Source organism: Balaenoptera physalus (assembly GCF_965194825.1).
Source record: "Balaenoptera physalus genome assembly, chromosome: 8".
Lineage (NCBI taxonomy): Eukaryota > Metazoa > Chordata > Mammalia > Artiodactyla > Balaenopteridae > Balaenoptera > Balaenoptera physalus.
In genome coordinates this window covers 51,678,357-51,694,651 of record NC_138887.1, presented here as the reverse complement: position 1 = coordinate 51,694,651, position 16,295 = coordinate 51,678,357, and the positions used below count along the sequence as shown (strand labels likewise).

The following is a 16,295-nucleotide window of genomic DNA, read 5'->3' as shown; positions in this document are numbered from 1 at the left end:
GAAGACGTGGCCGCGCAGGGGACTGCAGAACTGCGCCCCGGCCTATTCTCTCACCCTTCCTGGAGAAGCATCTGGGCCTTTCTGTTCCCTCCACAGTGTCTCAATCTGACGTTTCCCAACACCCAAAGGACTACACCTCCGACGGTGCTAGAAAGAGGCAGACGTTCATTCTCCCGCGGAAGGCAGTCCTGTCCTTGGAGAAGGCAGCAGGGCCGGAGTGGGGCAACGCGGGGTCTTCGCCGCGGCCCTGATTGCCTGTGCTGCTAGCCCAAGGTGGAGTCCCTGTGGCCGTTTGCTCCCCACCCTACTCCCAGATAAGGCCCTGCATTGTGACCTCTAAAGGTCGGCTCTGAGAGAGTGAGATGGGGGCTCAACATTGCCTGGACACGCGGGGCTGATGGTTGCGAGAGCCCCCTTCCCCACCCCACTCCCCTCTCCTAGGAGGTTCAGTGAGCCTGTTCTGCGCGCCCCAAACGCATTCCAATCGTTTGGACACTGACATTTTAAGCGTTTCTATCTAATAAGTCACAATGAAGAGCCCCGAAGAGGGTGTTAATGCAGATTCTGTCAAGTCGGAAGCAAGAAAAGTTGGTGAGCTGGAAAGGAAGGGACGCTGCCGTGGAAGAGAACCCCATCTTTGCAATGCTAGATTTTTTTTCCTTTTTGGAACGAGTTGGCAGAGAATAACCGTTTCATGTTCATTCTTTAAGTTGCAAAGCAAACCAGAGGTGAAACGCAGTAGTTTTCGGGGCAGATTTGGGGGTGCGGAAGTTGCGTGCCCTGTGCTCGGGTACCCTGCTCAGGCCGAGGTCTGCTCACGCTCTCCACGGTTTGGACTCTAAGCCGGGAATTAACTCAGCTAAGCTTCCCTTTCTGGGCCCGACCGAGGGTCGAGGCCCACGGTGTCCGGAGGAGGAGGCGGGAGCTCAGGCGACGCGCGGGCAGGCCACGTGGCTGTGCCCCACTGAGGCTCGCAGCTTCGGTCCCGGCCCCGGAAACCCGGGGTCTGGAGCGCCTGGGGCCGGTTGAAGGGCTCAGCCTTCCAGGGGAAGTGAGAGCAAGCAGAATCCCTTCCGCGGGGGGCGAACAAGGCTAAGCTTTCATGGAAGGGGCGACCTGCAGGGTTTGTCTATCACTATTCTTAGAAATATTTATAGACAATGACCACAGCGTCCCAACTTGCCTGCTTTTTGAGTCGCTGCTATATTTTAAAATGAATGCCTGTCTGAAAATCAGATTCTACTTGACCTCCACTTAATCGTTTACAGTCAGGTCTTCTTAAAGCGCCCTCTGATAATTCACTCCTGTGATTGCATCTTCTGCCTATAGGATTTGATCTCTTGGAAGCAGTTAGAGAATAGGCAGAAATCATCTTTTTATCTTTTGTAAATCTGAATCGCAGAGTATTCCACAATTCTTATTTGAACGTCGCTGCAGGATTCTTGAAAATTTTCAACCTTTACCTATGTCTGTGAGTTTTATTTTTTTTTAAAGATCAATCTCAAATCTTAATTTTGTTTTGTTTTTTTCCCCTTCAGCTGAATACTCAGAAATAAAGAGATCAAATAATTGGACTCTTTCCTTTGTGGCTATGGGTAAGCAAGACAGGAAAGTGTGGGCAAAGTGTAAAGGAAACCTTACCTGCGCAAGGGGAATTGGAGTTGGGGGCGGGGGTACGAGGATGGAAATCGGGACGGAGACGCTGGAGGAGAAACCGAGTCCACGACAGCGCAGCAGCCATTAGTTAGCCCGACTTGCAAAGTCATCAATCTCTAAGACTAGTTCTGTTTAAAGTGAGCCCAGCCCTTCTCTGGGCACTCAGCTTCTAGGGGATAAAGAGCTCCCGGCCACTGAATACAGGGATCCCCGGGAGTGAGGCGACGCTATGGATGCAAGAATGCTTAAAACAGGGTTTAAAATGAATGAACTAAGCAGAACTACCCCGGGCACGGACTCTTCTTGATGGAGTCACAATGAATGACTTTAGTTCTGAGGAAAAAAATTTGTCTTGTACTCTTCGAAAGACTGGAAAATGAGGATGAGGGGTTTTGAGTATTTAAAAGTTAGTATTGAAGCAGAAGGTTGAAGCTTGCCAAATGAATTACCTCTCAAAACATGAGGCTTGATGCTCCCTACTTTGCAAACGTCAACATTTCCTGGCCTGATTGTCCCATCTGTATTCTACCTAACATTTTATGTAACAAATTTCTTATCCACACTTGCTGGGCTAAGAATAAAGGCAAACTCTCTTTTTAATGTGCTGAAGAGCCAAGTATAATTCTTGATATTTTGTATATGCAATGATAATGGTACCTTCCACAATATTTGGTTTAACATGAAAGCTTACTTAGTTCTAAAATCCTAATTTCAGGCTCTTTAAAAGGGGTCTTAGGAATTTTCCTTTGGGGCTAAACTCAGCCTGACTTAAAGGACGTCAGTGGAAGACTACCTTCTTTGGGAATACTGGATTCATTGGAATTAAATCATTTCATCTACTTCTGAAATAAATGCCCTAAAAAATTAACTGAAAACAAAACAGTTTTTCTTTTGCACTTGGATAATTCAAAACGAGCTTTGTTTTCAAACTGCAAACTTGGCATGTTCACAGTCCTTCCTGAGGAATGTGTGCTGTGTTAAAATATGAAAAAAAGAATACTGTTAGAAATAACAGAGTTAGGAATCTCATACTCAGCATATGCAAAAAGTATGTATATATCTGTATTCCTACAGTATGAATAGGCACTGGCATTCTCCTAGCAACATTTATAAATACTTTTAGAGAAGGAAAAGAAACACATACACTATAGAATGTTAGCAAGCTGGTACATTTTGGAGTTGGGATTTGCACAAAAGGCGAGCACTTGAATCTGTTCCTACTGTTTCTCCTCAGTTTTTGGATGACTTACCACCTGTTTGTTGGCTTAGAGTTCTGCGAAATAATTTCTCTGGATTGCATGAATGAAGCACAGGAACATTCACACAGAAGGGGGCGCAGATTGGAAAAGGCTGCATTTGAGTGCATCTCAGTTGAGATTGTACATGTTAGATTTCATCTTGTTTTGAACACTTCACAGGGATTGCTTAGTTTGGTATTTAAATGAGAGAATTTTATCAAAGTGGAATATAAAATTTTTATCAGCACGAGTGACTTGCATAACTCTATGTGAACGCAGATTCTTTTTCAGTGACACAGGTAGCTTTAAGGATGTTTGTACACCTTGCCCTAAAGAGGTCATTCTCTTTCTCTTTTAAGGACAGTTTAATTCATGAATTTAACTGATTCTACCTTTCTCTGTCTGAATTTCTTTAAGAATAGGGATCTAAAATTATGAAATTTGAAGCTTTCAATCCAGAAATAAAATGAAAAGTATAAAGCACAAGAAATTGAGTTGCCAAGAGCACCTCAAATGAGCAAATCGAATTTGCAAATAAATATTAATCTTTAAAGTATCTGGCATTCTGCAGTAAAAATTAGGATGGGATCAGGGGACATAATATGCCAAACTTGTAGGGAGAGAAGAATCAGAGTGTGGAAAAGTATAGAGTCTTCAAGAGTCTCCCCCCAACCCCTTTTATTACCTTATTGGGTATGCATGCTAGAAAGTTTGTGTCCCAGCTTTGCTGCCACTTAACCTTGTTGAAATATGCTCTCACTTATTTCAAAGTTACCGGAATGACTGAAGAAATAATGTAAGAAATACACAGTTATTCATAGAGGCTTTTTATCATGGCCACAATTTTCCTACATAGTAATCATTTTTTCTCTTCTTTTTAATCATGTGATGATCAAGCAATTTAAATATAAGTTGAATGATTTACATTCTGTGTTTTTCCAGCTAAAGTTCCCTTTCTGATTACTCACAGCTTTCATCTCTCTTCACTTCAAGGGATTTCCTTTTTTCACAAGTGGCTTTTCCTGAAGCCTTAAATCCTATTTCCATTGTTTGGATTGATTCTTCCTGCAAAAACATGTTGTTTTTGCCAGTGACCACAAGAGGACACAATTTCCCAGAGAACTTTGTTGAAAAAGACACAGAAGAGGAAAGCTAACAAAATAGCAAAAATACTACACAATCAATGAATGTCATTTGGGGAATGTCTATTTGATTTATGTTACTTTTATTAATTTTTAAAAACATAAAAATGAGTTGGCATTCAGGCTTTAGATTTTTTGGAAGACTTTATCTTTTTTCTTTATTGTAGAGCATACAAGAAAAGCATACATTTAAGAAAATACCATTTTAACGGAAAATATTTATTTTACATTAGCAAATTTTTTTATGAAACAGCATTTTGTTCAAAGGAAAAAAATTCTTTTTATATTAGCAAATTCTGTACAAAACTCTCAGTGACCTGGAATTCTACTTTTTAAATTTTAGAGCCATGTTTGACAATGAAAAACAATTTAAAAAATATACTGCTATTCCAAAATGACTTTGAAAGTTTGAGTTTTCTGCCTGGGCACTTGGGATGTCTTTACACGAAAAATTACATGGAAATCGTTTTATGGTCTGTCAATTATATAAGAACTAAAATTATTTTTCCAAGATATGGCAAAATAGGATATTTTTAAGGTATTGACTCTTAACACTTCCCCAGAATTATGATATACAATGTTTGATTTAAGATCACCTTCCTCTTTCTTACTACTTTTTCTCAAAAAAAGTTTTCAGAGTATTTGATTACTTTATAAATTAAGGTAAATTAAAATAAATTATGTTTTGATATTTATCTGGAAGAATTTTATAGTTCTGGTGGAGTGTCATGACAACCAGGCTGGGAAATCCCTGCTTCAGTTAGAACTCAATGCTTTTGCTTTGCATTTGTGTCTCTTTGAAGATACATTTCTAATCACATTCTCTGAGACCCTGCTGGAGGGACTGAGGAATGGACCAAAAGACCTAGAAGAAGAAGAAAAATCAAGAGAGAAGGAACAGAGTAAAAATAAGGAGATCAAGAGAGAAAGAGCAGAGTGTGGAGAGAGGTGAAAGAGGTAGCTGGACCAAGTGAGGAAGACTAATAGGGAAAAAGAGAGAATGAGGCTTAGAAGGTAGGGGGAATAAAAGTCTTAAATGACAAGAGAAAGAAAGAAATTAATGAACTTAGTGGGAAATAGAAAAGCACTGGGATTATTTGCCTCAGTTTCTGCTCAAAGAGACCATTGCAAGTCGTTGCCTGTCCCTTGGTATAGGCATTTAGTTTTATTTATTTTTTTATACAGCAGGTTCTTATTAGTTATCTATTTTATACATATTAGTGTATATATGTCAATCCCAATCTCCCAATTCATCCCACCACCACCCCCACCACCGGCCTTCCCCCTCTGGTGTCCATACGTTTGTTCTCTACAATTGTGTCTCTATTTCTGCCTTGCAAACCAGTTCATCTGTACCATTTTTCTAGATTCCACATATATGTTAATATACGATATTTGTTTTTCTCTTTTTGACTTACTTCACTCTGTATGACAGTCTCTATGTCCATCCACGTCTCTACAAATGACCCAATTTCATTCCTTTTTATGGCTGAGTAATATTCCATTGTATAAATATACCACATCTTCTTTATCCATTCGTCTGTTGATGGGCATTTAGGTTGCTTCCATGACCTAGCTATCATAAATAGTGCTGCAATGAACATTGGAGTGCATGTGTCTTTTTGAATTATGCTTTACTCTGGGTATATGCCCAGTAGTGGGATTGCTGGGTCATATGGTAATTCTATTTTTAGTTTTTTAAGGAACTTCCATACTGTTCTCCATAGTGGCTGTATCAATTTACATTCCCACCAACAATTCAAGAGGGTTCCCTTTTCTCCACATCCTCCCCAGCATTTGTTGTTTGTAGATTTTCTGATGATGCCCATTCTAACTGGTGTGAGGTGATACCTAATTGTAGTTTTGATTTTCATTTCTCTAATAATTAGTGATGTTGAGCAGCTTTTCACGTGCTTCTTGCCCATCTGTATGTCTTCTTTGGAGAAATGTCTATTTAGGTCTTCTGCCCATTTTTGGATTGGGTTGTTTTTTTTTTTAATATTGAGCTGCATGAGCTGTTTATATATTTTGGAGATTAATCCTTTGTCCGTTGATTCATTTGCAAATATTTTCTCCCATTCTGAGGGTTGTCTTTTCGTCTTGTTTGTAGTTTCCTTTGCTTTGCAGAAGATTTTAAGTTTCATTAGGTCCCATTTGTTTATTTATGTTTTTATTTCCATTTCTCTAGCAGGTAGGTCAAAAAAGATCTTGCTGGGATTTATGTCAAAGAGTGTTCTTCCTATGTTTTCCTCTAAGAGTTTTATAGTGTCCGGTCTTACATTTAGGTCTCGAATCCATTTTGAGTTTATTTTTGTGTATGGTGTTAGGGAGTGTTCTAATTTCATTCTTTTACATGCAGCTGTCCAGTTTTCCCAGCACCACTTATTGAAGAGACTGTCTTTTCTCTATTGTATATCCTTGCCTCCTTTGTCATAGATTAGTTGACCATAGGTGCGTGGGTTTATCTCTGGGCTTTCTATCCTGTTCCATTGATCTATATCTCTGTTTTTGTGCCAATACCATATTGTCTTGATTACTGTAGCTTTGTAGTATAGTCTGAAGTCAGGGAGCCTGATTCCTCCCGCTCCATTTTTTTCCCTCAAGATTGCTTTGGCTATTCGGGGTCTTTTGTGTCTCCATACGAATTTTAAGATTTTTTGTTCTAGTTCTGTAAAAAATGCCATTGGTAATTTGATAGGGATTGCACTGAATCTGTACTTTGCTTTGGGTAGTATAGTCATTTTCACAATATTGATTCCTCCAATCCAAGAACATGGTATATCTCTCCATCTGTTTGTGTCATCTTTGATTTCTTTCAACAGTGTCTTACAGTTTTCTGAGTACAGGTCTTTTACCTCCTTAGGTAGGTTTATTCCTAGGTATTTTATTCTTTTTGTGGCAACGGTGAATGGGATTTTTTCCTTAATTTCTCTTTCTGAACTTTTGTTATTAGTGTATAGGAATGCAAGAGATTTCTGTGCATTAATTTTTTATCCTGAAACTTTACCAAATTCATTGATTAGCTCTAGTAGTTTTCTTTAGGATTATCTATGTATAGTATCATGTCATCTGCAAACAGTGACAGTTTTACTTCTTCTTTTCCAATTTGTATTTCTTTTATTTCTTTTTCTTCTCTGAGTGCCATGGCTAGGACTTCCAGAACTATGTTGAATAATAGTGGCGAGAGTGGACATCCTTGTCTTGTTCCTGATCTTAGAGGAAATGCTTTCAGTTTTTCACCATTGAGAATGATGTTTGCTGTGGCTTTGTCATATATGGCCTTTTTTATGTTGAGGTAGGTTCCATCTATGCCCACTTTCTGGGGAGTTTTTATCGTAAATGGGTGTTGAATTTTGTCAAAAGCTTTTTCTGCACCTACTGAGATGATCAGATGTTTTTTCTTATTCAGTTTGTTAATATGGTGTATCATATTGATTGATTTGCATATATTGAAAAATCCTTGCATCCTTGGGATAAATCCCCCTTGATCATTGTGTATGATCTTTTTAATGTGTTGTTGGATTCTGTTTGCTAGTATTCTGTTGACGATTTTTGCATCTATATTCATCAGTGACATTGGTCTGTACTTTTCTCTTTTGTAGTATCTTTGTCTGGTTTTGGTATCAGGGTGATGGTAGCCTCATAGAATGAGTTTGGGAGTGTTCCTTCCTCTGCAATTTTTCAGAAGAGTTTGACAAATATGGGTGTTAGCTCTTCTCTAAATGTTTGATAGAATTCACCTGTGAAGCCATCTGGTCCTGGACTTTTGTTTGTTGGAAGATTTTTAATCACAGTTTCAATTTCATTACTTGTGATTGGTCTGTTCATATTTTCTATTTCTTCCTGGTTCAGTCTTGGAAGGTTATACCTTTCAAAAAATTTGTCCATTTCTTCCAGGTTGTCCATTTTATTGGCACAGAGTTGCTCGTAATAGCCTCTTAGGATGCTTTGTATTTCTGCGGTGCTCATTGTAACTTTTCCTTTTTCATTTCTCATTTTATTGATTTGAGTCCTCTCCCTCTTTTTCTGCTTGAGTCTGGCTAAAGGTTTATCAATTTTGTTTATCTTCTCAAAGAACCAGCTTTTAGTTTTATTGATCTTTGCTATTGTTTTCTTTGTTTCTATTTCATTTATTTCTGCTCTGATCTTTATGATTTCTTTCCTTCTGCTAACTTTGGTTTTTGTTTGTTCTTCTTTCTTTAGTTTCTTTAGGTGTAAGGTTAGATTGTTTATTTGAGACTTTTCTTGTTTCTTGAGGTAGGATTATATTGCTATACACTTCCCTCTTAGAACTGCTTTTGCTGCATCCCATAGGTTTTGGATCATCATGTTTTCATTGTCATTTGTCTCTAGGTATTTTTTGATTTCCTCTTTGTTTTCTTCAGTGATCTCTTGGTTATTTAGTAACGTATTGTTTAGCCTCCATGTGTTTGTGTTTTTTACGTTTTTTCCCCCCTGTAATATATTTCTAATCTCATAGTGTGGTGGTTGGAAAAGATGCTTGATATGATTTCAGTTTTCTTAAATTTACTGAGGCTTGATTTGTGACCCAAGATGTGATCTATCCTGGAGAATGTTCCATGTGTTCTTGAGAAGAAAGTGTAATCTGCTGTTTTCAGATGGAATATTCTATAAATATCTATTAAATCTATTTGCTCTTTTGTGTCATTTAAAGCTTTTGTTTCCTTATTAATTTTCTGTCTGGATGATCTGTCCATTGGTGTAAGTGAGGTGTTAAAGTCCCCCACTCTTATTGTATTACTGTCGATTTCCTCTTTTATAGCTGTTAGCATTTGCCCTAGGTATTGAGGTGCTCCTATGTTGGGTGCATATATATTTATAATTGTTACCTCTTCTTCTTGGACAGATCCCTTCATCATTATGTAGTGTCCTTCCTTGTCTCTTGTAACATTCTTTACTTTAAAGTCTATTTTATCTGATATGAGTATTGCTACTCCAGCTTTCTTTTGATTTCCAGTTGCATGGAATATCTTTTTCCATCCCCTCACTTTCAGTCTGTATGTGTCCCTAGGTCTGAAGTGGGTCTCTTGTGGACAGCATAGATATAGGTCTTGTTTTTGTATCCATTCAGTGAGCCTATGTCTTTTGGTTGGAGCATTTAATCCATTCACGTTTAAGGTAATTATCGATATGTATGTTCCTATGACCATTTTCTTAATTGTTTTGGGTTTGTTTGTGTAGGTCCTTTTCTTCTCTTGTGTTTCCCACTTAGAGAAGTTCCTTTAGCATTTGTTGTAGAGCTGTTTTGGTGGTGCTGAATTCTCTTAGATTTTGCTTGTCTGTAAAGCTTTTGGTTTCTCCATCGAATCTGAATGAGATCCTTGCCGGGTAGAGTAATCTTGGTTGTAGGTTCTTCCCTTTCATCACTTTAAACATGTTATGCCACTCCCTTCTGGCTTGTAGAGTTTCTTTTGAGAAATCAGCTGTTAACCTTTTGGGAGTTCCCTTGTATGCTATTTGTCATTTTTCCCTTGTTGCTTTTAATAATTTTTCTTTGTCTTTAATTTTTGTCAATTTGATTACTATGTGTCTCAGTGTGTTTCTCCTTGGGTTTATCCTGTCTGGGGATGTCTGTGCTTCCTGGACTTGGGTGGCTATTTCCTTTCCCATGGTAGGGAAGTTTTCGACTATAATCTCTTCAAATATTTTCTTGGGTCCTTTCTCTCTCTCTTCTCCTTCTGGAACCCCTATAATGCGAATGTTGGTGCGTTTAATGTTGTCCCAGAGGTCTCTTAGGCTGTCTTCATTTCTTTTCATTCTTTTTTCTTTATTCTGTTCCACGGCAGTGATTTACACTATTCTGTCTTCCAGGTCACTTATCCGTTCTTCTGCCTCAGTTATTCTGCTATTGATTCCTTCTAGTGTATTTTTCATTTCAGTTATTGTATTGTTCATCTCTGTTTGTTTGTTCTTTAATTCTCCTAGGTCTTTGTTAAATATTTTGTGCACCTTCTCGATCTTTGCCTCCATTCTTTGTCTGAGGTCCTGAATCATCTTCATTATCATTATCCTGGGTTCTTTTTCTGGAAAGTTGCCTGTCTCCACTTCATTTAGTTGTTTTTCTGGGGTTTTATCTTCTTCCTTCATCTGGTACATAGTCTTCTGCCTCTTCATTTTGTCTATCTTTCTGTGAGTGTGGTTTTCGTTCCACAGGCTGCAGGATTGTAGTTCTTCTTGCTTCTCCTGTCTGCCCTCTGGTATATGAGGCTATCTAAGAGGCTTGTGCAAGCTTCCTATTGGGAGGGACTGGTGGTGGGTAGAGCTGGGTGTTGCTCTGTATAGGCATTTAGTTTTAAAAATCCCTGTCATTTTCACCCCAATCATAACAAAATGTAAGGAACAAGGTGGAGGGCCAGGAAACTTTTAATTAACGTTGGTCTTAATCTAATAGTTATTTAGTATCACAGTAAAGATAGTAACATATTGTGATCACTGGATCTCAGGATGGCAGCAGGAAGATATTTGGGGGAATACTGATGCCGTTATTCCATGAAAAATGCTATGAACCATATTGGATTTCAGAAATCTTATGTGGTTGCTAAGGCTCCTAGCTCATTATTTATTTTCCATTTGACCTCCACGATGAATATCAAACTGGGTGTTTTTCCCTGTAATTATCCAGGATCAATGCCTTTGCCCTCCCCGCCTCAGATACCTCAGGGAAAGATATAGCAGTAAGTGATGAGTCTTATTTTCACTCACCACTACTCAAGACCTTGAGAAATTGTAAGGTTCTGGTTCTGCCTAATGATCCATTTGGGAGACCTGAATTCTGGTTTCAACTGGCCCTAATTACTTGCAACACATTTATTCTTTTGTAATTTAACCAAAATGCATCAAAGTCTCTAATTATTTTAGGTGCTGTGAATTAGAAGATTTAGTCTCTAACATCAAGCATGTCACATTCTAATGAGAAATAAAACAGGACCATATTGGATGTCACCAAACGGAGCCTATTTAAGACCTCATAGATATGGGTGCCTCATGAATATGGGGTTCCCTGAGAGCTTCATGCTTACATAGTCTTTCTGTCCCTTCCTACTTACTTTAGTGATGTCTAAGAAGTCTCTCAGGTTATTTATTTTGAAACTTAATATTATCAATTCTCCTTGTTGCTCTTATTGTGTTTAGCAGAATTGGGTATTCATAAGTAATGCAGCAAGCATAAATTGCAGTTTTCCTGAAATGCATTTTGTCTCAGCTTTAGTCTTGAAGGATGACTACGGGTGAACCAGGAGAGTAGAAAGGGTAGGAGGAAAGAGAGACACTGGGAGGGGCATGGGCAAAGCACGGAGGCATGAACATGCATGGCCTTTTCAGGGACCTGTAAAGAGTTTTGTATGGTTGGAGGTAGAATGGCTGTGGAAGCAGCCAGAAATGATACAAAGTTTACCTCACAGTAACACTGTGTGCTCTGCTAACGAATTTGGGTGTTATTCTAAATGCAACCAAAACTGAAGAATGTTCAGCAGGGTAAGGACATGATCAGATGTATATTTTAGATGTGTATTTTGGTCTGTGGACAGGCAGTGCAGGGAATGTGATTAGATTTAGGAAGTGCTTGCATCAACCTACCATGTACACAATGTAAATAACATTATTTTACTTATGAGAACTTACACCATTGTAGTATCTATGGGGATATGGACAGGATAATATAAAGCTGAGAGAAAATGACTGGATTTAGGGAGATTTGGAGGCATCAGTTCCCTCATCTGTAAAATTAAGTAATTGGTTGATAATTTGAAGAAGTTGAAACATGTAGAAAGGATTTTAGAAATTATCTAGTCTGACTAGCCAGTTTTATAGATGAAGAAGTTTTCTCTATGACTGCTTATAACTCTAAGTATCTGGAACCTGAAAGCATTTTCCAAAGTGATGAGAATGAGTTTCCTTCTAGTTCTGGAAACCACTTGTGGCCAGTTGTGGTCCTAAACTCTTGTGCCAAAAATGAGTAAAAGAGGTGGTGAAGTGGTTCCGGGGGGCATAAGGGGCTGCCTCCAAACACCACCTTCTACTTCCCATAGTCATGCTTTAAATCAATCGCTGGTTACTCATTAAGTTGGGGCCTGGCATTGTCCTCTCCAGGCTCCTCTTTTAGATGGCAAAGTCCCCAAAGTGAGGTAACACATTAGGTCACTAACACTTTCGAGTGAATGATATTGTATGATGTTTTTCTCAAGAAGGGAGTGGCTCAGGGTAGCAGAAGGACAGTGGGACATATTAAAGAGGACGGACTGAAAGGCAGGGGAAATTGTGAAAAAAGGCAAGTTGTGGTAATAGGGCCTTTGCGATTTTTCCAAGTGTGGGCCTTGGACTGACACCATGGGCTTGTCCGAGCATTCCATGCCTGTTATTCAGTGTGGCTGAAGCTATCCAGTTCTGTCTTTCAGATTCAACTCTAGATAGATGGAGCACAATGAGATAATGAGGAAACCAGAGCCCAATGGCCTTGACTCATCATCTCAATTTCTGTTAAGGTCTTAGAACCTTGAAATGTGTCTATCAAAGGTCTTAGGGCCTTGAACTCTTCTATTTCACTATCAGATATGTGTTAAGAGCAAACAATAATCCATGATCTATTTGTTTTAACTACATATAATTGGCCTATTTAGATGTAGTTGTGTTCAAGAGTAGAAACATTTCCAGGGAATATGAAGTATATATAGTGACTGAGAAAACAAAAATATCCAGTAATGGTCATAAGCACCCTTAATGGCAATTTTAATTTCACAGACTAGTGTTTGGACTGAGGAGAAACAACTGTTAAAAATACACTAAAGAGAAAAACAAAGATGTTAATACTAAAGATATCAGCAGGCTTGGACTATCTGAAGAGCAAATTAATTCTATTTATTTTCTAACTGGATCTTTCTCCAAAACAGGCTACAGTCTGATATAATTATTAGGAAAAATAAACTGTACTTCTAGGTTTATGTAACATTTATTCACTATATTTTCATTATATTGATTCTTATATGAAAATTATTTTCATTATAGTGATTCAGATATTCTACAGAAATTCATTAAAATATTTTACAGTACCTTGTTTAACACATTTTAAATGGGAGAGAGAGAATTTCATGGCAAATTTTGGTAAAACAGAATGACTACTGGATTTTATATGTGAATACATCAATGACAGAAGCTGAAATCACAAGTATGCTTTAGCTTTTGTCATTTCTGTGAGTTAATAGGTATGGCAGAGGATCATATTATTAGAAATAATGGAGTAAGTTCATCGAATGAAAGCAGAATAAAAATAGGAATCTAGGTAATTTCCCTAGATTAAATTAAATTAGTTGATGATTTTACTTTAATTTAATATTATAAAATTCTTAAAACATAACAATTGCAGAACTGGAGAAATGGCTTCAATCACTTGAATAAAATCACAGACTACTAGGGCTAAAAGAAGTTTTATAAATCCAGAGCACTTCTTCCTTTTCTGGCAAGATAGAGTGGCCAAAGAGAACAGTGTAGTGAATGATGGCCCAGATTATGGAGCCAGTCAGCCTAGGCTCAAATATGGCTCAACTTCTCACCACCTGTATACTTTAGATATGTTACTTACCCCTCTTCGTTTCCCGTGAAAGGGAGATGCACATCATTAGGTTGTTGTGATGATAAAATAAAGCCATCACTCCTAACAATTTTAAATGGTGCCTGGCACTTGATATGTGTTTTATATTATTATTTTAAATGAGGACTAAGTTATGCAGTACCTTGTAGACTGAGATGAAGCATTTGCACTCAATTCTAAGTACAAAAGGAATGGTTTAAAGGGTAAATGAAGAAATGAATTGATGATCCAGTTCTGTTTGAACAGCAACTGTTCCTTTATTCTGGTCTCACTCCTAAAGACTCAAAGTTCAGGGTAGGGACACTAATTGGAGGAGGTTCAATAATTTATCTATGCACCAGCTGCCAAGAAATGCTACGAGGAGGTGTATGACCCCTTCAGTTTCAGTACTGGGTGGCATCTTGCCTGAGCTAGAGACTCTCATATTCAATTCTCCACTTGATGCTACAATGTGGGTTTCTCACAGACATCTTAAACTGATTCGTCACTCTCAAATAACTTATTCCTTACACCCCTGCAAATTGGTACATTTCAGTAATTTATCTAATTGTTTAGCCTAAAAACCTAGGAACCATCATTAATCCCTCTGTTTTCCTCAGCCCACCCTCTCCTCCACCCAGGTGATCATGAGGAGTACAGTCTCCCACCAAGACTGACAGACTGGGTATTCGGGCAATAGTAGGGAGTTGGTTTGGGTGTGGTGCATTCAGAACTCCAACAGAGATGGCATTTCCAGAGTCCATAGCATTGAGACTATCTGTACCACAGTTTGGTGTTGAGTGGCTCATATCGGAGTGTGTTTCATTTGTATTAGTATTTTCTTCCCAAGTAGCCTAATTTCCATAAGAAACTAAGCTCTCCTCATATTCCTGATGGGCTCCTTAATGTAAAAATGAGTACTCCATAAATAATTGTTTATTGATTGTTATTCTTTTAAAAAAGTATAAAAATTACAAGTACTATCATAGGTCAAATATTCCTCAATTTACCTCAGTGTTACCCTGAACGTATATTTTAGTCAATATACTCCAACGAGAGTGAAATGGAGTAATATCTATTACTCAAAGATCAGAGATTAAAAACAGTTAGGTTGAAAATATTAATTTGGAGACCGTTTCCTTCCACAAATATTCAATCAAGTATTACTACTAACTTGATTCTGAAATTATTCAGTAACCTATCTGGTCTTGCTCACCCAAATGCTGTAGCTAATAGTTAGGACAACGTTTTATTTTGTATAGGAGCACCAGAGGGACATGCACAAATATTGGTGAGGAGGGAAAAAAACTATAATAAAGCAAAAATTATCTGTAAATTCTCATTTTATTTCCTTTAAGAAGCTGAAGCAGTTGACCCTGAGCTGGAAGAGAAGGAATGCCTTACAGCTATGTAATTTCAAAGAGCCAGAGGTATGTGTAATAAAATAGTTGGGAGAAAGTACTAAGGACAGTGCCCAATCTGAGGCTGTGGCAATTAGAATAGGAAGGGTTGTGAGTTCTTTGCTGAAATGACAACCCTGTCCTTTTCTTGATTCCATAGGATGGCACAACCATTTAAGGAGTGGTCCATTCTGGCTATCATATGAAGATATCACTCCACCACAAGTGTCAGAACTCAAAAGTATTCACTTGACAACATCTCTGTGTAGCAGGAATAGTGCTGACCCAGTAATGTGCCACGGTCAGTGGCATACGGACTTTTCTTTGGGGAAAGAGAAACTAGTAAGGAGACTACTATAGTCATCTAGGTGAGTGCTGACTGTGACCTAACCTGGGGTGGTGGCAGTGGAGTTTAAAGTGGAAAATAAGCGGTTATATTCTAGATATATTTTGAAGGTAGAGCCAACAGGATTCACTAAAGATAAGATATAAGGTGTGTAGGAAAGAAATCAAGAATGACTCTAAGGCTTTTTATTTGAGCAAAATAAAGGGGGAGTTGGCAACCACTGAGATGGAGAAAGTCATGGTGGAGCACATTTCAGGGAGGATATAGAGTTCAATTTCAGACATGTTGAATTTGAGATGTCTGTTAGACATCCAAGTGGAACTGTTGGGTAGGCAGTTGGACACGCAGGTCAGGAGTTTTTGAGAGAGGTCTGTGATGGAGATAAAATTTGGAATATATCAGCATATAGACAGCCTTTTCAGGTATGTAACTGAAGGAGATCGCTATGGGAGTAACAGTGCGAGAGGAAGAGATGAGGACTAAAACCAAAAGGGGAAAAAAAAAGATGGTGATCACTGTGTTGGAGAAAAAATAAATCAGAGAAGGGGTTTAGGGATTGATGGGAAGGGTGTAATATTTGTGAAATTAGAGATAATTCATTCTCCTAAGAAGATACTAGGACAAATTGGGAAGACACAATAATCAATAATAAAAAACATAAAGAAAATAATTCTCCAGAGTAGGAAAACAAATTAACAGAGTTCATAGACTGGAATGGCAAATTGTATTCCAGGCAAAGTGAATAAAAACAGATTCATACCCATAAATATTCTTAGAAAATTTTTGAATATTGAAGATACAGAAACCATCCTATAGGTATCCAGATAGAGAACATGGATTACTTATAAAGGAGTGAAAATTGGACTACTTAGATCTTCTCCATAAGAACACATGCCAAAAGTATGTTGTAGTCCAAGAAGTTCATATACC

At 38.2% G+C, this 16,295-nt stretch overlaps 1 protein-coding gene across 1 annotated transcript in view; it reads right to left on the bottom strand.

The window, feature by feature from the left end:
* Positions 1-16,295, bottom strand: part of FERD3L (Fer3 like bHLH transcription factor) — a 450,573-nt gene that overhangs the window by 414,388 nt on the left and 19,890 nt on the right. The window lies entirely within an intron of this gene.